Here is a 24,864-nt window from a genome sequence, read left to right as displayed (position 1 = left end):
AACAGGCGACTTTATATAGCAGAGCAATATGCAATTTTCGTCGGGACTGCTACTATTCCTAACCCTGGAAACGCAATGATAAGAAGGAAATACATGCATAGTATAACCAAAGTTTGATAGATGTTTCTCAGATCAAAATTATAGGCATTCTAAAAATACCTGAGCCTAACCTATATCATTTCATTAGTTATAAACATGGTTGATGTTTCTTAATACAAATCATGCCAAATCCCGTTTTAGGATCATTTCCCTTCCCTTTGAAAATGTGCTCTTTTAAAGTTTTTAAATAGCTATTCCCTACACCTCTTCTAAATATATCTTTTTTTTTTTTTCCCATTTAGAGATCATTTGAATTTGAAGTATGAAGAAAACCTGGAATGACCTGAGCACAGGAACCAGTGCAGCCTCCCTTGGCTGTGATTTAATCAGTGGGTCTGGCTGTGAATTTTTCAAGTGAGTAGCGTCTGTAATGAGCTGCTTATTTTCTCAGTTATCATAATAGAAAGGGCATGAACCAGAGACTGGTTCCAGAGGGAGGGCCTCGTGACTGTCAGATAAGAGGAGGAGTTGCTTTGCAAAGAGAGCCTGTGACTCAGCTCTGTGAAATTCACCAACATCCGGCCCCTAGATAAAGACAAGTGGCAGAATGAGAAATTTCTTAAAGTCTCTTAGTGGAGGATTCTCAGTATTGAACACTCTCCTTATACTGAAGGGATGCCACTACCGGTCTAGATAAGAATGGGTTGAAGTCTTTAGTTTATTATGATACTGAGATTAGCACAATTTATGGTCCTGTGGATTTCTGTGGGATAACAAGATTCTTTGGTTGCACATGTGGCTCCTAGCTCATTGTGATTTCTCTCTCCTCTGAACTGTACAAATTTGGTTGTGCTTTCTTCATGAAACTAACCACTGTGAGGCCATACTGAGCCTCACAGTATAGCTGTTGGTCAGTAATTGTTATGTTCTCTGTTGAATTCAGTTTCTCAAGGTTTTCTGCGTCATATTTGTATATCCCTGAGATTAGTGTTTTGCACACAAATGTGAGTACACTCACTGAATATGAGGCAGAAGGATTCCTCTCATTCTTTTTGGTATTCTGAAGAATTTTCCCTTTACTTTTCCGTGTTATTCTCTTGCTCACTGATTTTAGACTACTTCATGAAATTGATTGTATTTGATCACTTATGACCTACAAAAGCAACAATATCTATGGTTCAGCTCAAGTTTCCCCAAGTCAGGACACTCATAAACTATCAAATGAAAATTACATTCACAAATGTAACTTAATGGGAACTGTATGTTACATTTAAAACCCGATTTGAATTTCTGTGATAGGAGCTTCAGACTACAGGTCCCTGAGTGTACCTCTCTAAATACATAAACTCTCTGTGTCCATAAGAAATATATTTATGTGCTGGTTTATGTTCCACGGTGTAATAAGATACTACTTAGCACCTAGACTTACTTTTATGTTATTCTGGGAAATTTATAAAAGCAGAGCTAGTATGAATGCAAGGATAATGCAAAGAATTATTTTGCTTTTGGTTAGTTGACTGTGTAAATATTAAAATCATAACTCTTACTGCAGGGTAATATATAAAATACTCACCCATCCACTTAACAAGAATTTGCTACATGCCCAGCATGGGGGGTAGAAGTGTGCAGATCACTGACAGTGGGGACACAGTCATGAATAACGTGCTCTATCTACATCATCTCCAGGAATTACAAAAAGATGAACATCCACTGTGCATATATTTCTGTCACTTACATCCTTAAGTTATGTAGTCATTCTCTAATGATTTAAGCTCTCATTTGCTGGTAAAAGAAAGTTCTTTTCGTCTATTATTATGACTTAACTTCTAAGTAATTTTGGCCTAAACTTGTGTTTGTTACTCGGAGGTTTAAGTTGCTTCATTATGGCCAGGTCTTTCATTTCTAAGCCTGTGTCTGAGGAAAATGGTTTAGGAACCAAATACTCCTTTTACTTGAGGGGGCCTTTAAGAGATCAAAAATATAAGGCAAAAGAGTTCACAGAGAAGTACTAACTAGTGCTAACTCACTCTTACTGCCTTCTCTTCAAAGCTATTTAAAAGAGCACTCGAGTGAATCTCTGAGCATCCCATCTTATAAGTAATGGAGGTGGAGGCCTGTGTGATGCTCCAAAGGCTGAGACACGCCTGCTGTGTTTGCACCGGTAGCAAGTGAGCCTTTTACTAAGCGGGGGAGAAGCTGGTTATTTCTGTCCTAGTGTCATGGGCTGCTTCTAAAATGGCTTTCAATGCTCCCTGCCTCCTAGAATTCACACCTTCGGGAAATCCCCTCCTCTAGTGGCTTGCTTCTAAAAAAGAGAACACAGTAAAAGTGATGTCAGTTTCAAGAGTGGGTTATAAAAATGGTGGTGGTACTCTCTCTCTTGGTCTCTCCTTTGCATACGCTGATGAAACCAGCTGCCAGATGTGTGCTACCCTTTGGAGAGTCCCAAACAGTAAGGAACCAAAGGCAGCCTCAAGCCAACAGTCAGGGCACCATCCCATAGGAAGCTGAGTCTCACCAATAACTGGTGTGTGAGCCTGGGAGCAGATCCTGTCCCAGCTGAACCTTGAGATGCCTGTCGCCTCGGACGATAGCATGGCTGCCTCTGGTGAGAGACCCTGAGTCAGAGGACCAAGGTCAGCTGCACTGGATACCTCACTCAGAGCAACTACTCCTGAACCAGGAAATGTAAGTTACTTTAAACTACTGCATTTCGTGCTAATTTATTATACAGCAAGGGATGACCAATACAAATTACTATTTCCTAGGGTTGAAAGTAAAGATTTTAGCTGTGAAATACGAGAGTGGAGAGATAAGTGGGAAAGAGAGACTTAGGATCGCTGCATCAAAGGAAAGCACATTAGATTCCTGACCACAGGCATCTGTTTGCTTAATCAAGATTTTAAGACTCAGGTGAAGTAAATAAGTACAACAAAAGTGAGCGCTTTATAACAATTCAGTCAGAACAACTCCCGAGACATAGTCCATCATAGTGGGAATTCTTTTTTACTTATCCTTAAATATTGTGCATAATATTTATGAATATGATCCATTCCAGTGACAATTATAGTTAACTTTTAAGATATCCAAATGATTCATCAAATTAGAAACATAACACATGGATACATACACATATATTATCTTGGTGACTCACTAGGTAGGTGAACTATGGAAAATTATTGTATCCCACCCTGACCTCTGTTTCTGTATGTCTAAAAGGAAGACTGAACTACCCACCAGCTAGGATTGTGGAAATGGGAAAATCTATGCAAACCATCCAAGGCAGTACCTGGCTCACGGAAATTGGCTCCTATCTGTATGGTCTAATTTCTCTCCCACATCATATACAGAGAGCATAAGAGTCCCATTCAGTGATAATGGCCACTCAGCCTTTAACTCGAATAATGAATGTCCGAGTGTTCACAGGAGTTTTGAGAAAGGCTGCGAGGAGGCTGGTCTGAGTGTTGAGGCTTTACCATTTCTATTTTGTGGAGACGGATTTTCTAATCACAGACAGAAGGTTCCTTATTTGCTTCCAAGTGTGGAATTTGGAGTTCACATTTCAGAAAAGAAATCCACTTTAACACCCACTCTTCAACACATATATAGATCTAAGTCTGTGACATGCTATCTTAGCTGAGTTCTGAATTTCCTGTCTGGGACTGCGTGAAAAAGGATTGTTATTTGCAAATAACCATGGAGCTTCTTTCTTTTTTCCCTTCTTTCCTTCTTCCCCGCCCCCCTCTTTTCCTTTCTTTCTTTATCTTTCTTCCTCTCTGTCCTCCTCTCCTTCCTCCTCTCTCCTCTCTCTATTCCTTTTTCTCCTCCTTTCTCCCTTTCTTCTCTCCCTCATTCAAGCCTCCTCTCCCATTCTTCCTTCCCTTCCCATGTGTGAAATAGCAGCTGATAAAATACTGCGTATTTTTTCCACATTGATTTTCTTCTCATCTGGCATCATATTTTCACCTAAATTAATCTTTCAAAATATTCACATTGTCTTTGAAGAAGCCAATGACAGCAAATCAAGTAAGGGAGGACAAAGTTATTAGCTAATGAAAAATACTTCTTCCTGAAAAATTGCCATCCTAGGATTACTAATTATTCATTATCTATTATACATAACAGCTGAAAAGCAACAGAAACCAACACTGTAATATAAGGAAAAAAGAGAATTGCTTAGAAGGATATGAAGGCATTCAGGACTGAGGAGAGAACTGAAATGCAGACCTGAAAGGAAAGGAAACTTGCACCTGGAAGGACAGGGTCTCCATAGTGAGGACCTCTGGATCGTCTTCAGGCACCACTGCTGGAATGAATAAATACATGAATAATGAATACAGCTTTTGTTTTTGTTTTCCTCTCCGTTTGGGTCATTTAAATTTCAAATTTCTCAAATTTCAAAGTTCTGAGAGAGAATTTGATTAGGGGAACATAGGTCAGCTGGGCATACCTTTGTTTTTATCAATGAAGCAAAAAAAATAATAATAACTAAATAAATGATGACTTAAGAGACAGGTTCCTTGTTTAAGAAGCTCCTGAGAAGTTGGGCTGAGCATTCTGGCTTCAGTGGCTTTCCTTCCAAGGCTGCCCATGCAGCAGGAGGTAGAAAAGGATATTGGATGGCTTAAAACAACAAATATCGACCTTGTATAACTTTTGCACGTGGAGTTGACAGAAAGAAACCCACTTGAGCTATTTGTAAGAGCTAGGCTGTGAAATTCTGGGCCATCACCCTCAGGTCAGATGAAAAGTGGTATTTCCTGGTCTCTGAGAACACAGCCTCTAGAGTCAGACGGAATAGACTCAAATCCCAACTCTGTTGCTTCATAATGATAACGCTTTGACAAATTACCTCAAGGGGATGCTAGAATGATTACTTGTATTGTTACATGCACAGCAGTTAGTTAAACCCTCACTTACGTTGGTTTTAAAGTGACAAGAGTGTAGGGTTGAACATGGGGAGTCACGAGACCCAGGAGGTGGCTCAATTCGGCTGGCTAGGAGTCACCAACTGGGTTGTAATTCAGTGGGCCAAATTCACAAGTAATTTGTAATTACAACTGGGTTGTAATTCAGTGAGCCAAATTCACAAGTAATCAAACTGTAGATGGAGGCAGTGACAGAGCTCAGGTGCCATAGATCATGGAGGCCAGGGCCAGCGGTGAGAATGATACCAGGTGAGCAGGTGCATGAGAATGAGGACACATAAAAGTGAAGGACCAGGCAATCCACTAGACCAAAAGGCTTTGCAGATAGGAACCAAGAGGTTTACAGAAGCATTGAGGAAGCAAAGCAGACAAGGCAGATGCATGCAACCAGCATCAAGGAAACTTACTCTGAGTAATTCCCCTGTCTCTGTCACAAGCTTACCATTGGTGCTAACTAAACCTAGGTTTTAGGGGAGAGAGAGGAGGCTGAGCCACCTGCAGAAACGGACATGATTACACCTAGAAATAGGGGTTGCGAAGATTAGAATGGAGGAAATGAATGATGCCTTAGCTTTGTGGCATCCATGCCTGTCAATTAAATAATAAGGATGCCAGTAATTAATAGTAGTAGTAATAATGATAGATAATATTTACTGTGTTGGCATTTTCTATGCGCCTAGCACTCTATTAAGTGCTTAATATCCATTAGATCATGTAATTCTCCCACAAATCTTTGAGGTAATTGCTGGAAAATAAAATCCTGACGGGCATAGAATTTGTTTTCTTCACCACTCCACCCACAATACTTAGAATAGGACCTGGTGCTTAAGAAGTATTTCAGGGGATGCCTGGGTGGCTCAGGTCATGATCTCACAGCTCATGAGTTCAAGCCCTGCGTCGGCCTCTGTACTGACCCTCAGAGACTGGATCCTGCTTCAGATTCTGTGTCTCCCTCTCTCTCTGCCCCTTCCCCACTCACTCTCTCTCTCTCAAAAATCAATAAACAGTTAAAAAAATGTTTTTAAAAAGAAATATTTCCTATGTGTTGTATGGTCCCCAATTAAAGAACAAAGTGAGGTATTGATTGTCCAAATAACTTGCTCAAGTCACATAGTGTCACATTTAGAGCTGGAGCTCAAAGTTGGGGAGCTTAACTCCAGAGCTCACAGTCAAATTCTACAGTTTTTATCCAAGAATACCCTGTCTCCAAAGCATCACCCACAGCTAGTTTTTTACTGACTACCTCCTCCTTGCTGTACTTCCTTATGTCAATCACGGTGAAATAGAGTGTTATGAAAGGAAATAGTCCATGATAAGCTTGTTATAAAACAGGATAATGAAGGCCTAGTATTTGCAGCACCAAATCAAAACTTTTGGTCTTATGTACTTTGAACAAATTGTATACAAGGCATTGAACTAACTGGGTAATCAAAATGTGATCAAAACAGGTCTCTAAATTTGAAGGATCCATGTTCTCATGGGAAATACAGGGATATAAACAAATACATAATGTAGTAAATGCAGAAATGGAGGTGTGGGATTTTTTTATTAAAGCCCAGCAGGATTCAGCAGCAAGGAAAGGCATTGTGTCCAGAGCATAGGAGGCACGTGCAGGAGTAATGGGAGGGAAACAAGAAAGGTTGTTTGTAAGACACAAGAACTTAGAAAGGTCTTAAACATAACGCCTAGAAGAATATACTCCATTTTGTCGTAGAAAGACAGCAGGATCAGTGTGTTCAGTAATAACACATCACTGGTTTGGTCAGAGTGAAGAAAGATGGGCAATAGGAGGCCAAGCTATAATGCAGGGCAGATATGATTAGGACCTAGAATGAGATTGTAATCGTGGACCCAATACAGAATCCCAGGGTTTAGTGGCTGATTGAATTTCATCATGAAGGACAGCGAAAATCAAACATGACTGAAGTTTCTCACTGAACTAAGTGGGAGGATGATAACACTATTAATCCCCAGAAGAGAAACAAATAGAAAAAACGGATGAGTCTATGGTCGGGAGAAAAACCTGTTGTAGATCCATATACCATCTGAATGATTTGTAAAAAGTGAAGAAGGAACCAAAGCATAAAAAATGATGCAAAATGCCAGATTTTTGTGGCATAGTCTCACGTGTGGGAATTAATTCTATTTAACGTTTGTTTGCTTGTTTTGTTCTGTTTTTTAGTTGCTCCTTACTAAGAGCTTAGCTCCAGGCCCATAATTGAATTTAATATAGTTTACTTGGATGTGCTTTATTATAAAATCTTTCTTCCTCTGGCTGCTGTTTTTATGTTCCGGAACTAATTGTAGCTCTGTTCATAATCTACCAGACACAGTTTGGGTTTCCAGGACTTTGTTTTGAAGTTAGTGGCCAAGATGGTCCCATTTTGAAAGTCTCTGAGAAGATAACTTGGAACACCACTAGCAAAGTCTTTTGTATAAATTTTTAGCTTGAAAGAGAGTAGCCCCAGAACAGAGAAAAGTGTATCTAAATGCAAGATTGGTGAGGGAAAGAGGAAGAAATCTACATGTTCTAAGGACACGTCAGGTGTGTCTTTGATTTGTTAGAATGAAGATACCTTGTTAGAATGTTGAAAACTACCTGTCTTCAAATGGCTCTTCACAGCTCATTAGTTAAGTAGTCTTGGTAAGATAATTGAAACTTTAGGAAGTCTCCTAGTTGACTTCATTGCTTAGCCAATAAGAGACTTTTTTTTTTCCAGCTTTTTTGAGGTGTAGTCGATATACAAAAAAATTGCATACAGTGAGTTTGGACATATGTATACACACATGTTATTGTACCACAATCCAGGTAATAAACCTATCCCTCACTTCCCAAAGTTTCCTGTGTCACTTTGTTTGTTTGTGGTAATGGCACTCATGAGGTCTCCCTCTTCACAAATAAAATTTTAAGTATGCCATAACTTACTGCTAGCTGTAGGCACTGCAGTTAATTGTACAGCTGATCTTTGGAACGTACCTTGTACAACTGTATCTTGACACCCTTGAACTACAGATCCCCCATATCACCTTCTCCTCACCTTCTCTGGAGACCATCATGCCATTGCCTACTTCTATACCTTTGCCTATTTTATGTTCTTTAAAGTTTAAGAATCTCTAGGGGTGCCTGGGTGGCTCAGTCGGTTAAGCGGCCGACTTTGGCTCAGGTCATAATCTCCCAGTTCGTGAGTTCGAGCCCTGCATCCGGCTCTGTGCTGGCAGCTCAGAGCCTGGAGCCTACTTCGGATTCTGAGTCTCCCTCTCTCTCTGCCCCTTCCCCGCTCATGCTCTGTCTCTCTCTGTCTCAAAAATAAATAAACATGAAAAAGAATCTCTACACCCAGAATTAGATACTCTAAATTTGAGAGAAATAACTTGACAGTATTTCCTTTCAAAAGACAAAAGGATGGGACGCTTGGGTGGCTCAGTCGATTAAGTGTCCAACTCTTGATTTCGGCTCAGGTCGTGATCTCAGGGTTCATAGGTTCCAGCCCTGAATTGGGCTCTGTGCTGACAGCACGGAGCCCGCTTGGGATTCTCTCTCTCTCCTTCTCTTCCTGCCCTTTCCTTGTGAATGATAAAATATTATACACACACACACGTACGTACATGAGAAGTTGAAACTCCCAGGTTGCAAAGATGACCTGCATGAGTGAATAAATTTATGATTAATTCCTTTCTTTTAGGATTATTTGCTTTTTGTTTCTCTATCTGAGAAATGAGTAAATGTCGCTTTTTTATGCTTCAAGATATATTTTTGGTTGAGATGCAGAGAGTAGGCCTTCATTAACTCACCACAAAATTTTTGCTGTTGTTTTTTGTTGCTACTGGTACTCAAAGCTGTTAAATTATTTTTATGGCTACTGAAGAAATTTTTATATTCCTGCAAGGTATAATTAAGGGAAATAGCTGGCAAAGGTTACAGACATGAAAATGTTTGATTTCGTTATAATGGAGTTATTGCTGGTTTGTGCAGTCTGCAACTATCATTTTTACCTCAAATATAGTAAATAAATGTGGAAGGAATAATGACACAAATAAAGGGTATTAAACTGCTAGGTTTCCTTCTTTCCTCCATGTATCATCTTAGTGTTTAATGAAGAGAGAATCACTTTACAAATTTTGAAAGCAGCACTCCGTTTAAATATCTAGTCTAAGAGACTATAAAAAGTAGATCATGACCTATCAGTAGATGTTAAACCTGAAAGCCTTATGGTCTATGACAGAGGACACCATTTGATCCTCATTCACATGCCCCTTCTCGGTGGTTTTCTGGTAGCCCCACCGGAATTGGATGCACATATGACCATGCTATGTATTTGTCTTGTTGGTCGTGATATTAGTGGGTAAGCAGTGTTTTCTCAAAAAAAAAAAAAAAAAAAGTTGGTCTTCAGTTTAATTAAATTTCTTTTTATAGATGATCAATTGAGGCCAATTAACTAAGAAAAGGTGATGGTAGTCACCAAGGGGAGTAAGGGTGAAGGGTGACGTTAATAAGTCAGCTTTACTCTGCCTCTTTGAATCTTTTGAATGCTTGATTAATCAGCCCCCTGATTTTTTTTTCTTTTGTACTCAGAAAGACTAGAAGTCCTGGATATGAAAATAGACTCTACTAACTGATACAAATCTCTGCCTGCAGGCTCTCTCTCTCTCTCTCCTCTGTCAAAATAAATAAACAAATTAAAAATATATATATCCCTGCTCTCCCAAACTATATTCCCATTTCAAATGTGGTTCATTGCTACCTTCTTAAAGTGTTTTATAAGGGTTTTAGCTCAATATTTATCATTCACAGCTAGAAAACTTAAGAGGCAAAATTGTAGTCCACCCTTTATGAGTCCCTATGATTTCATGTTAAGTATGTCTTTTTTTAAATATACCTATTTAAAAATGTATCCTACCTTGATTTCTCTTTAATTTTAGCATTAATTTCTATTTATTTTTCTTTTTAATGAGGTAAAAGTCTATCCCATTATATACACAGATTTTAAGTATCTCATATAGGAAACATTGATAAATTATACATGGTTTGTAATCCAAATCAAGAAAGAATAGGGGTGTCTGGATCGCTCAGTCAGTTGAGCATCTGACTCTTGATTTTAGCTCCGGTCAGGATCTAACAGTGGTGACATCAAGCCCTGCGCTAAGGTTCTCTTTCTCCCTCTGCCCCTCCCCCATGTGCACCATACACACGTGCTCTCTTTCTCTAAAAAAAAAAAAAAAAAAAAGAATAAATAACTCCCGAAAGTTGCCTAATGTCCTTTCTAATCATTTCTCCCCCATCTTCCCTCTAATTATAGCAATAAATGACCTAAGTCATTACAATTGATTTAACGTGTTCTGGAACTTCTAATAAGTGGAATACTCTATGGTATTTGGTTTCTTTCACTAAAAAATGTTTTAAGATTTATCCACATTGTTATATTTATCAGTAGTTCACTCCTTTTTGTAGCCAAATAGTGATCCATTTTCAAGAATATACCAAGATTTATTTATTCATTTATCTTTTGGTGGACATTTGAGTTCTTTCCAGTTTGGGTAGTTTTCAGGAAAACATTCTTGTACAAGTTTTTTGTGGACCTGGGTTTGGATTTATTTGGGAGAAAATCCCAGGTGTGGAATTATTGGGTCACAGAGTTGTTATGTGTTTCACATTTTAGGACCTGCTTTTCCAAAGTGGTAGTATTATTTTACACTCTCATGAGCAAAGTATGAAAATTCCACCTACTTAATAACCTGCCAACACTTGAAATTTTGTAAACCTTTAAAAATTATGATATATAATGGCGTTTTATGGTATAAATTTGCATTTTCCTCATATTTAAGGGTTCTGAGAAGTTTTTATGCACTTGAGCATTGGTATATATTTCTCAATAAGGTGTCTTTTCACATATCTGTTTATATTTATTACCTTGTTTGACTTGATATTGAGTTACAGGAGTGTTTTTCCATTAATATATTGTGAATACAAGTCTTTTTTCTTTTTCTTTTTTTATTTTTTTTTAACATTTATTTATTTTTGAGACTGAGAGTGACAGAGCATGAATGGGGGAGGGTCAGAGAGAGAGAGGGAGACACAGAATCCGAAACAGGCTCCAGGCTCTGAGCAGTCAGCACAGAGCCCGACGCGGGGCTCAAACTCACGGACTGCGAAATCATGACCTGAGCTGAAGTCAGACGCTTAACCGACTGAGCCACCCAGGCGCCCCATACAAGTCTTTTTTCAAATATGTTTCTGGCAAATAATCTCTTCTAGTCCGTGTCTTGATTTTTTATTTTTCAATAATACCATTTGAAGGGCCAAAGTTATTAATTTTAATAAGGCCCACTTCTCATCTTTTTCTTTTATGGTTAGCTTTTTGGGTCCTGTAAGAGGAATGTTTGTCTCCTCCATCTTTACAAAGATGTTCCCCTCCATTTTATTCCAGAAGTTTTATCGTGTTAGTGTTTACATTTAGGTCTATGATCCATCCTGGATTAGTTTTTGCACATGTGTGAGGTAAGAGTTCATTTTCATTTTAATCTCTACAAACATCCAGTTCCCAACTATTGTTGAAAAGATGATCTCTTGCTCATTAATTTACTTTGGTGCTTTTGCTAAACAACAATTAAACATATATATATATATATATATATATATATATATATATATATATATATATATATATTTGGGTCTAGTCATGGTCTGCCTGTCTTCTGTTTCACAGATTTCTTTATCTTCATGACATTTATACAACATTTTGGTAACTGTAGCTGTACAGTGAGGATTACAATCAGAGAGGATAAGTAAAACCAGGCAGCATGAGTATAATGATCTTTTCAAAATTATTTTTGCAAAGTCCTTGGCATTTCCATATAAATTTTAGAATTCCATGGTCAAATCCTCCATATAAACTACTAGGATATTGACTGATATTTTGTTGAATCTATAGGCCAAGCTGGGGAGAACTGATATCTTAATAATATTGACTCTTTATATCCACGAACATGGCATGTTTCTCCATTTATTTGAGTCACATGTTCTTCTTCATCTATTGAGCTGATCATACAGCATTTCCTCTTTAATTTGTTAGTATGCTAAGTTATCCTTATTCATTTTTGAATATTGAACCAAATATTTTGTTCTTTTTTTTTGGAAATGATTGCCACATAACATTATTTTAGTTTTAGATGCACAACATAATGATTCAGTATTTGTATATATTACAAAGTGATCATCACGGTAAACTTGCATTCTTTCTGATGTATAGTGGGTTGGTATATTCCAGACTCACTTTGGTTACATTCTGTTGCAGATTTTTCAGCATGTTTATTAGTAATATTTGTTTGTAATTTTCCTTTCGTTTTAATGTTCTTGTGGGTTTTGCTATGAGGTTTATACTCTGTCTTACTTTAGTCCTAGCTACCTCTTCAGTACTCAGAGGAGATGAAAAGCTGTTCATCTCCCTGTTCTCACTTGGCAGGGTGTATCAGTTGCTAGGGTAATGTAAAAAAAATTATCACAAACTTGAACTTGGTGGCTTAAAATAACAGAAGTTTATTCTGTCACAGTTTCTCCAGGCCAGAAGTCTAAATCAAGGTGTCAGCGGTCTTGAGCTCACTCTGAAGGCTGTGGGGGAGAAGCTTTCCTTGAGTCTCCCAGCTTCTGGTGGATCCCATATTCCTTGACTTTTGGCTACATAACTCCATCATCTGTCTCCATCTTCCCATGGCCCTCGCTTCTGTGTGTGTGTCTTTTCTTCTATCCCCTGTAAGGAATTGAATTTAGGGTCCAGCCAGATAATCAAGTCTGATCTCATCTTGAAAACCTTAATGTAATTACATCTGAAGAAAACTTTTTCCAAATAAGGTCATAGTCACAGTTTCTGGAGGGTAAGGTAACTTTTTGGGGGGAACCACCGTGGAACCCATTATATAGGGATTTAATCTTGTTTGTGTTAAAAAAAGAACTCTCTAAGGGCACCTGGGTGGTTCAGTCAGTTGAGTGTCCAACTTTGGCTCAGGTCATGATCTCGCAGTTTGTGAGTTCAAACCCCGTGTCGGGCTCTGTGCTGACAGCTCAGAGCCTGGAGTCTGCTTCCGATTCTGTGTCTCCCTGTCTCTGCTCCTCCCCTGCTTGCACTCTGTCTCTCTCTCAAAAATAAATAAACATTAAAAAAAAGAACTCTCTATGTATGTTTAAAGTCCAAGGACTAAAGAATGTATATATTTTTCTACCCTGGAAGAAATGTTTATATAGAAAATCTCACGTGGGGATAAAGTCACTTGATGACTCAATTCAGGTCCTCTAAGAGGGAGCCAAAAGAATTAGAGGAATTAGATCTATAAGGGATTTATTGGGAAAATACCTATGAATGAAAAGGGAAGTCAGAAAAGGTGAGGAGAACCCCTACTTCTCAGTCTCAGATTGCAAGTAGTTCCAAGAAAGTGTCACGCAAGTGAATGTGGAAGTCTTGAGTCAAAATTACCCATCAAAGAAATTCTACAGGAATGGGCATTCCTTAGTCACTGGCTGAGAACAGCCCATTGGAAGTGAGTTGCTAGGGAACACAGACAAGAAAACTCAGATGAGAGCAGGGGCCACTGGTCAAATACGTTCCCTTCCCCAGGAGATCTGAGTGGAGCATTTTCAGGGCTTCCACGCTCAACGTGTGCCAAGTTCAATTTAACTGGTTTGGGGGCTCCAGGGAAGAAAATTATCTTTACATAACGGTTTCCACCCATCCACTCTCAAGGGCTCTCCCCACGCTATGATGGCCATAAAGGGATTTTTATTTTGTGCACAAAACGTGTTTTTTCTAAGGAAAGAGGATGGCTTTTCACAAGACCAATTAATTTCTTAGACCATTCATTTATAATATAATTTAACCTGATTTATAATCTATCTATAAACCTCAAGACAGTCTTTTTAAATACAGATTTTGGTCCATCATTAACTAAAAAGATTTTGAACCCCAAAGATTTTCTTTTTTTTTTTTCCATGTGGATTTGGGCATTTGAAAACTAAGGGTTCGAATAATAGTGCATGACGTTTTATTTCCCTCTGTCCTCTTTACAGCCTTTTCCACACCAAAATCACGAAGTCTAATTTGTTAGGAAAACTTGTGAACCTACAGGACTCCCCGTAGCTGTGACGAGGCTGTTGCCACCACTGTTCACTTGAACCACAGCAACACGCTCGGCCAGCCCAGTCCACGCTGGAGGTTGGGTCCTCCCCAAGTCCCGCCAGCAAGGGGAAATGAGTCAGCATGACCTTTAGCCTCTATGGACCAATATTTCCTTTATTCTTTAACCGCAGTGGCCATTCTGTGGCAGAAAGCACCAAATGCTGTGGGTCTCAGCTCCCTCGTGTAGAGAGCAGGGAGGAAGGACTCCCTTTGCCTCCAGGCTCTGTCGTTTTATGATGGAATCTCTGTTCCCCGTCTCCAAGATAGAACATATGTTGTGGGGAAGGTGGTTTGAGCTTCAAGCGATTGTCACAAAAATCCATTTTTTGCTCCCTCTGCCTGTTTACTGTGAAATGCATTCCCTATCGCCCCTCTTTTCTGTCTTATCAGGGGAAGGTGGGCTTGAAATTTGAGTGAAGCCTATAAGCATCTGGAGGTGCCTGAAGCTAAAAATGGTATTTAATGTTCCTGTGCTTCAGCTGTCTGCTTCTCCAGGTGTGAGTTAGCTTTCTCTTTCTAGCGTTCTAATCCAGCATCAGTAATGTGGAGAGTGCCACATGCATTATTAATAACCATTTTAATAATGGATTCAAAAAATGCAGATATGTATGTTTAGCTTAACAAACTAGAAGAATTTGAGAAATAGCTATTTATAGACGTATTTTCAGAGAGCATTTGCTATGTGCCGGGCACTTTGGAAAGGACTTGGTAAAATAAATGAGATACACTATAGCATCCAGGGTCAAGAACTCCATCCTAGGGGTAGACCAGTAGTCATCATTGCAATGTGCACAGTATATACATGCATATGTACACAGTTGCTACATATATGATGTGCCACTTATGTTGATCCTTTCTGGAAAATCTATGGAAGTGAGATTGGAATAATAACTTGATCATGGCAAGTGTACTAGGAATATCTGAAGAAGTTATGCAGAAGTAATTGAAAAGTGGAAGTTTATATACTTTCAAGTTTCTTTAGTAATTAAGTGTGGCTAGAATACAACATGCATGTGTGTAAAAATAGAGCTGAGAATGAAAAAGTCAGCTGGGGCCGGGTGGCAAAGATCCCTATGTTATAGACACTGGCTGCTGCTGAAGGGTTCAAAACAAAGGCAAGACCTGATGATGGGGAAGAACCTGAAAGACCTAGATTCTAAGAATTTTAAGGATGTTTCTCAAGAATGAGAAGGAGACAAGGTAATGTAATAAGCAGTCAGGGCTCTGGGAAACCTCACTATTAGAGGAAACCCATCTAAGTCAGTTTTGGTGGACATTTGTAGGTGAGACTGTCCCCAGCATGTGTCTAGATGGAATCACATGTAGTTTGGCTTTGCCAGTAGTGGATAATCAAACAGAACTACAGGGGAGGAGGTATTGACATAAAGCTCTGCTACATCACACACACACACACACACACATACACACACACACAGAAAGAGAGTCATAGCAAGTTCTGACTCTTAAAAAGTCTATTTTTCATTTAAAAAAGATTTGCACGGCTCAGTAATCTGTCACCTGTAGTCAACCCAGACCCCTGAGAATGTACACTATACACATTAGTAAGATGTCCCCTCTTGGAATCCTTTTAAATACCTCTGTATCTCTCAGCAGTGGCTTCCAAGCATTTTCCTCAACATCGCCTCTTCCCTGCACACCTGCTCAGTAACCTTCACTTGATTTACAAGTCTTACAAGCTGCCTTTGATTGGTGTTAGTGTAAAGCAAACATGCACCCTCTGTCTCCAAGGACCCAACATGCTTGGCCCTGACAAATTGTGATCGCATGTTATATTTATAGCAGGTACCCTTTTCTGACAAGTATTTAAACATAATTTTGCGCTTCACTTAAAACTCACAGTCATGCTGACAGCGTTGCTCATCCCGAGAAAGTAAGACATCTCTCTCTCCCGGCACTGACTTATCGATTTAATCGGCACTCATCACACGGGGAAAGCGAATAGCGACGTGAGCACCTGTTGGGAGAGCTGTGTCGAGCACATACAGCAGATGTGATACAGAATCTGCTATCATAACAGCAAGGGCAGCCTTTTGTTCCCTGGAGTAGCAGCCTTCTGCAAGTATTATATGAGACTTAGATCCCTTTTGTCGATTTGTGCCTCTGACACCTTTTCATTTTCAGAACGCTTATGATTACACACTGCAGCAGAGAGAAGGCAAGCATTTGAATAGGACAGAGAAGTACTATTCTAATTGACATTTGCGGTGAGGTAGGTGTAGGAGTGGGGAATCATCCAGATGGAGCACATGTGTGAGCAAAAAGCTCAGAGAAGCTTTCATGTGCTTCGAAGTGTAGTTGTGTTGTCTAGACCATGTATGGGAGGTTAAAGATTGGTGTGACATGTATTGGATTTTAATAGTACGGACTTAAGTGTATGTGAAGGAAAAAAAAATGATAGAAAGAATGGTATTTGGCATTCTTTCATTTTATCTTAATTTCAGAAAAGGAGACTGATAATTTAACATTTGTCACCCGTAGGATTTGATTTTGTGAAACATTGTTGGTGAAAATATGTACAACTTTCACCATTTTACACACTTGCAAAGCACTTTAGAAACCAGCTCATCCAACACCATCATTTTGTGTGCTGTGTTTTTACCAGCATAAGTGCTGAGGACAATGGAAAGAATGCTGGTTTATCCATTTGTATAAAAGAATGAAAAAAAAATTAATGGATTTTTTGTCATCCTTTTTTATGATACACTACAAAAGATATTTATATTATTTTCCTCTATCATCCAAGGCATCATAATATGAAATAAGAGAATTACTGTGTAATATATGAAGATTGTTTTTCCCTAAGTAAAAACAAAAAACAAAAAACACAAAAACCAAACATAAAATACAGAATCATGTTTCTCATAACAACTGACTTCTAAATTATTGTTATTGGGTGAGTTATTAAGAAAATAATGAAGAGAAGAGCCTGGTGGGCTCTGTTGGTTAAGCATCCAACTTCAGGTCATGATCTTACAGTGTGGGGGCTCAAGCCCCACATCGGGCTCTGTGCTGATAGCTCAGAGCCTGGAGCCTGCTTCAGATTCTGTCTTCCTCTCTCTCTGACCCTCTCCCACTCATGCTCTGTCTCTCAGAAATAAGTGAACATTAAAAAAATTTAACAAATAAATAAATATTCAAAGAGCTTCATACTAAATATTTATCAGGATTATGCTGACTTAAATTTATTCCCAGATAAATAGTACAGCAGAGGTTTTTCAAACTTCATAAATTTACAAATAATTCCACAGCCTTGTAATTGTCTAAAATACAAAATCTATATAACACAGATCTAAATCTGAGCGTGAAGGCAATGAACCTTCCACTTGCTGGATACATAGTACAGTTTCTGAAGGAAGCGAGCAAGTCGTAAGGAATGTGTGACTTAATGGATGAAGCCCCACACAAAACACATCTGTACTTACAGGAAAATTAGTTAACCCACTTCAATATCAAGGTAAAACGTTAAAGGTAAAGGTGGCAAATAAAATCTCGAGAGCAGTGATTCTCAGACTTCAATGTACGTGTGAATCACCTGGGGATTTTTTTTAATGGGGAGATTCTGACTCAGTAGTTCTGGGGGTCTGAGATGCTGCATTTCTAACCAATTCCCCCAGCGTCACCGATGTGCTGGTTTAGGGGGTAACAAGAGTCTAGATGACAATACTTGGGTATATGTGACTCTTGAATGAGCCAGTTGTAGTCATATTAGCAGATTTCAGCCATAAAGAGATCAGCTAGCAGTGTTTTGCTGCTGATAACAAATTATCTGATAAATTTGTAATCTGCCTTAAAAATTTCCCCATAGGTAATGGAGAAACATATAACAACAGGTAACTTCTGGAGTGCTTATTCTATGCCAGGCATTGATTTAAATGCGTTGCATTCATTATTCCATTTGGTCTTCGTAGCAACGCTTTGAGGTAAACTGGCAGCAAGATCCCAGAAAATGACTTCCATAGACTAATGATACACAAGAGAATATATGTGAGAAGGTTAAATAAACAATTTTCTATGTCTGTAGGAACATAATTCCGCACAAGTATCCAGTTGGAGTGATCTTACTACCGGAAATTCCAATGAAAAGACGTGGTCCAGTTAGTAGACCAAGTATTGAACAGAAGCTAACAATGGGAGTTCATTGTTAAACCAAAGACAAAGCTAAATTGTGTTAAATGTGCTACGCGGGGTTACAGATAACATATAACAGGAACATTAAAAATGTAATGTGTAAGCCAAATGTGTAAAATTCCCCTTGTGCTCTGTCCTAGTTGAACATCCTTATTATCATTTATTGGTAAGTCTGGTAGCCAGAAATTAGAGGCATCAGCAAAACGGTGTACATTCAGAAGAAAGTAAAGCAGGATTTTAAAGTAACTGAAAGAGAAAGGAAACCTGAATGTCTCCAAGTCATTCAGCCTCATGGTATCATTTTTGATAACATAATAAATTGACTCAAGCTTCACTTCCAGCGAGCGATGAAAATCCTTCAAATTTCCTGAGATTTTTGAGTTTTCCTGAGGGACTTTGTATTTCCCTGGTTATCCCTTACTCCAAATTCTTGCTTTCCCCCTCAATTGTACATTCCCATTTCTGGTTTTGTGATTTTCTTATCCTATTCTTTAACCTGTTGCCCTATGTCTATTACCCCTTCTCCGCAATTCCCCCAAGCACCATTAACACAAAGTTGTTTTGTGCAACGGCCTCTTTTTCTGAGGGATTGAAGATAATTCAGTGTTCAAAACACTGAAAATGTTTTGATTTTAATATCTGGCATTTTAAAATAGGGGGAAGAAAGTAAATAAGTAAGTGCAGTCCTACAAAGCACTGATTTCACAGTATGATTATTTATTTGCATTTTTATTTTAAATTATTTCAGTTTTGAACTGACAGTAAAAGCATATGGGTACAATTTAAAGATGAGCAAGGACATAATATAAAGAGCCATTCTTCCCATCCCATTTCCCAGACAACTACAATCCTATTTCCCAGAGGTAACCCCCATTTTCTTTTTCTTGTTTATTTTTCCAGAGATAATCTACACTTGAAGATTTTGAAAATAGCAAATGTTCTTTAAAATTATGTTCTTTGAATACATTTCTTTGAAGACTACTCTAAGCACATTCTTGGCCTTTTTGTTTGGGTAATAAGAGCCCAGACCTGAAAACAGCTTAGAACTCACATTTAATCTAACTGTTCAAAGTCATTTTGTGACCCAAACAAGAAATGTATCATCTGTCATCTCTGTCATTCTCCCTGACACTTGGACCTTCCCTTGGGACTCCTAAGATTGCCAACTTATTCAGAATCCCCTCTTTTCAAGAGAAGCTCCCTCACTAGACTAGTTCCCATGAAATCCCTTGTCTCTCAGTCTACCAGTTTAACATCCTAGTTATGTTATTGTACAGAGCAATTTAACTATTCTGTGTCTAGAATTTTTTTTCTGTCAGCTGTCCCCAAGGAGGACTGACCTCACATAAAAAACAACAGAATTCTCTGGACACCTAGGTGATTCAGTTGATTAAGCGTCCAGTTTCAGCTCAGGTCATTGATCTCTCCATTTGTGAGTTCAAGCCCTGCGTCAGGTTCTGTGATGACAGGTCAGAGCCTGGAGCCTGCTTCAGATTCTGTGTCTCCCTCTCTCTCTGCCTCTCCCTCTCTCGTGCTCTCTCTCTCTCTTTCGAAAATGAATAAACATTAGGAACAATTTAAAAAACAACAACAAAAACCCAGAGTTCTCTTCCTAAGGGGATTGTTGCTTGCCTCTTAAAGTAACTCCTCAAATTCTAGCTACCTTTTACAGTAACACTCCATCCCCCACCTCCTGACAACTCGATTATTTTCTTTTCTTAATAAAGGTTTTGTTTTGTTTTGTTTTGTTTTTAAATCAGTGAATAGTTTCCAGGACACAAATTCTTTACCCAGATGCCTAGGTGGAGTGGAGAGAAAACATTCTTTTTTTTTTTTTAATTTTTATTTTCTTACATTTATTTATTTTTGAGACACAGAGACAGAGCGAGAGCAGGGGAGGGGCAGAGAAAGGGGGAGACACAGAATCAGAAGCAGACTCCAGGCTCGGAGCTGTCAGTGCAGACTGATGCGGGGCTCTAACCCATGAACCGTAAGATCATGACCTGAGCCAAAGTCGGACACTTAACTGAGCCACCCAGGGACCCCTGAGAGAAAACATTCCTAACTCAGAGCCCATGGGCACTAAGCTTGTACCTAAGGGATAGTGACCTTCATGCAAAGAATGCTCAACTCTGTGCCTATGGTCTGTGTTCAGCACTGTGAGAACAGAAAGGGTTAGAAGCTAGAACAAACTCCTGCCCCACCTCGGAAAGTCCTGCTTATCACACTTGAGCTCTCCCATCCCAATCTTTCAGGTCAGTAACTTAGGAAAAGGAATTCTGAGAGAAAATTCCTGACAGATCTCACGTACCAGGGACCCGGCAGCTCTCCTCTCCTCAAGGATAGTAGCACGGGAGTGGATGTCAAAAAGGGTGAGTAGGTTCTCCATGTTCCTTGACTCCTTTCCTTTATATTTCATCCACCCCGCTGCCTGGGTGAGAAGAGATCATCAACAGAAATTAAGCTGCTCACATCTAAGTAAGATACCAGTAAATCAAATCCAGCAGGCTATGACAAAAAAAAAAAAAAAACAATGGCCAGTTAGACTTTATCCCAGAATCCTATCAAGATAATATCTTAGTGAATAAGGATTGAAACACTAGAAATTCTGTTAATATAATTTACCAAAACTAATACACTAATGGAGAGAAAAAAATTATCATCTTAAAGATGGCTGAATTGGTCAAATTAAGCATTCATTTTTTAAAAAAACATTCATTTAAAAATAAACTCGGGGCGCCTAGGTGGGTCACTGGGTTAAGTGTTTGACTTCGGCTCAAGTCATGATCTCACGTTCGGTTCGTGAGTTTGAGCCCTGTATCGGGCTCTGTGCTGACAGCTCAGAGCCCAGAGCCTGTTTCAGACTCGGTGTTTCCCTCTCTCTGCCCTCCCCTGCTCACACTCTCTATCTCTCTCTCTCTCAAAAATAAATATTAAAATTAAAAAAATAATAATAAAAATAATAAACTCATTAAAGTTTAACAAAATATGTTTTTATGGAAATAATTATATTTTCTAAAGTAAGTAATAGTGAGAAGAGTGACATCCTTTTATATTTTTTGCAAATCTTCTTAATATCTGGCTTATAGAACACAAATTCTTTTATCTGCTTTGGCACTCAATCTGTTGCAATATTTTACTTTAAATAAAGTATCTGAAAACAATCTGGCCTCACATAGATATGTAGTTAGAAAAGAGATCTTTGAGCCTTCTAAATTTTATGAGAGGCTCTCACATTTCTTCAGCTATACTTGGATAATCACTGCTTCAGAGTATCTGTACTCAAATCTCACTAAAATTGATATAGCAATATTTCATTCTGTGTTAACTGCATCAAAACTTATAGATCAGGAACTAAAAAGATTATTTTGTAAGAGTTCTGATAAATGTCGGGGCGCCTGGGTGGCGCAGTTGGTTAAGCGTCCGACTTCAGCCAGGTCACGATCTCGCGGTCCGGGAGTTCGAGCCCCGCGTCAGGCTCTGGGCTGATGGCTCAGAGCCTGGAGCCTGTTTCCGATTCTGTGTCTCCCTCTCTCTCTGCCCCTCCCCCGTTCATGCTCTGTCTCTCTCTGTCCCAAAAATAAATAAACGTTGAAAAAAAAAAAATTTTAAAGAGTTCTGATAAATGTATAAATGTCAACATTAAGATGAAAAAGTAGACATTTATTATAATACTTATTTTTAGGAATTTACTTCTCTGTTTATTTTTTATATTTCAATACCAAGTGGATACCAAAAATTGAGTTTATAATCAGTTATGCCTAATTTCATATTAATTAATTTAACCATTCATTGAGAATATGTGTGTACCAAACACGATGATAAGCTCTGAGGATAAAACAGTAAGAAATACAGAGTCCCAGACTTTACGGAGATTATATTCTAGTGGAAGAAACAAAGTAAATGATCAAATAATAAAAGGCATGAAATTAAATGCCATTTTACACTCTTTTGGCAAATCATAAAATTATGATACTGTGACAGATGACGTGGGCTGAAAGAGTATTTTAAATATGGCAGGTCAGGGGTGCCTGGGTGGCTCAGTCGGTCAAGTGTCTGACTTCGGCTCAGGTCGTGGTCTCACAGTCCATGAGTTTGAGCCCTGAGCTGGGCTTTGTGGAGACCCGTGTCTCCCTCTCTCTCTCTCTCTACCGCTCCCCTGCTCACGCTCTGTCTCTGTCTCTGTCTCTGTCTCTCTCTCTCAGAAATAAACATTTAAAATAAATAAATAAATAAATAAATAAATAAGGTAGGTCAAAGTGTACATTGGAAGACAATTTGCTTTTGCCTTGTAAAGGTGACCTAACCTAAGACCTAGTCATTCCCTTCTGGGTGCATTCTCAAGAGAAACCCTTGCACATTTGTGTCAGGAGATGTAAACAGAAATGTGCACAGCACTACTGTTAATAGTAGCAGAAAACTGGAACCTACCATATGCTGGAAAAACAGGAGAAAATGGTATATTTACATTGTGAAGTAATACACAATGTAAGAAACGCGTAACTACCAATACCTATAACAGCCTGGTTAGACTGCACTAGAGCACAAGAAGTGAGTGGCCCACAGAAGATTAGATTCTGCTTAGAGACTTTTTATAAAATTTAAAACACTTTTAATATAAAAAAATCATAGTTCAGATTGTAAACTGTGCAGATTGTGAACACACGCACATGTTTAGGCAAGAAAATGATAAACATAGAAATTAGGATAGTAGTTAGCTGCCTAGCTGCCTCTAAGAAAGGCAGGAGGATAGATAAAGAAAGTGTGAATTGATGGAATTTATTTTTAATGTCTTAGATCTAGAGGTTGGTTATTCAGTTCAGGAGTGACCAGTTTGAATTGGTCAACTAGAGCGTTCATTTTTTTCTTTTTTGGTGTTTATATATTTTTTGAGAGAGAGAGAATATGCATGTGCACACAAGTGGGGGAGGGGCAGAGAGAGAGAGGGAGACTCAGAATCCAAAGCAGGCTCCAGGCTCTGAGCCATCAGCACAGAGCCCAATTCGGGGCTCGAACTCACACACAGTGACATTATGACCTGGGCTGAAGTTTGGCGTTTACCTGAATGAATGAAGTACCCAGGCCCCCCAGTGCTTGAGTCCAGCTCCAGCAGGTCCAGGGGTTCCCGAAGGATGAACGGCGTCGGCGAAAAAGTGAAAATAAAACAAAACAAAAATAAAAATGGACACAGACAACAGCAGTGTGTTGAACTGGCCGATCTATTGCAGTAAACGTGGCATTATGTTTGCTAGTGATTTCCTTGTAACATACGTCATCTGTGTTTTTCTAACATTACCTAAATCTAAAATTGTTCTTTTGTATAATCACCCAATAAGGAATAACATGATTGTTTTGTCATCGTCCCCTCTTGCCCTTTGCTTATTAATTTTTTTATTGTTTTATTATGTATCTACGTTTATCTATAATTTATAAAGTATTTGCTTTGCTGTTTTTACAAAAGGTCATTTATCTCTCAAGATCTCAAGTGCAACAGTTACAGGGACATGACCTCTTAGTTGTTTCCCTGAACCATTCGTGGTTTTGAAGAACAAAAGTGTTCGCCTGAGTCCGAGGTGCCAGGAAGGGGGCCAAGAGGGCCTTAGAAACCCACGCCTTATACATTCTCAGAGAGACAATGCACCTGGGAACCAATGCACCATTCTGTACTGTAACCGACTAAGTTCAATCATCATCTGGAATGCCTCCTGGGGGCCAGGTGGGCCCAGGGGTCAGAGTGACCCGTGTCCATAGATACACTCCTTAGTTACCGGAGTGGGGCTTTCGGATCCATATGTCTCTCCTTCGTTGGCCGCCTTTGCTGGCAACTGCACGAGGCTGTCCTTCCTGCAAGTAGAGGAGTCTCCATGGGGAATGGCAAGGGCTACATATAAGGCCGCACAATTTCTTGCGGAACCTTATTTTCTTCCCTAATGGTTCTTTTCCCAGGGGGCCTGCCGAGGGCAATTCCCCAACAGACAACACCCCAGGTAGTTTTAAGGCCAAATTACCTAAAAGCAGGAGTACAAGAAGCTTCACTGTCGGCTGGCCGCCCTGCAGTCACCAATCTGTCCACGGCCCGGGCTTTGCCACTCAGGCTGGGTAGCTCGGCTTCCAGCACCCCAGCATTCATTTCTTATACAAGCCTTTAAACAAGTTAAAGGAAACAGATATTGTCCTAATACTGATTAAAAAAAAAAAAAAAAGAAAAAAAGAATTATCTATAAAGGCACCATCAATTAACACCAATTAGAATAATTACTTTTAAAGTCCAGAGCAAGACCAGGAACTTGCTATATTGGCTACAATTTAACATTATTATAAAGATTAAAGTCAATTCCATCAGTCAAGAAGAAAAAACAAGCTATGTTTTTGAAGAGAAAAATTTGTCATTATTTGAATCTAGAAATATTCAGGTCCTATGAAAAATGACTTAAACTACCATAATCCATAAAATATCTGATTCTGAAATTGTTCTAGAAAAGAAAGTGTGAATGAAATATTAGTGAATATTGCTAATCTGTGTAATAAAAATATACTGGAAAAAAGAAATAAAGAGATGAATGGCATAGAATAGGTAGTCTTTC

The sequence above is a fragment of the Leopardus geoffroyi genome, chromosome A2 (assembly GCF_018350155.1).
Source record: "Leopardus geoffroyi isolate Oge1 chromosome A2, O.geoffroyi_Oge1_pat1.0, whole genome shotgun sequence".
NCBI lineage: Eukaryota > Metazoa > Chordata > Mammalia > Carnivora > Felidae > Leopardus > Leopardus geoffroyi.
This window is presented reverse-complemented; position numbering follows the sequence as displayed.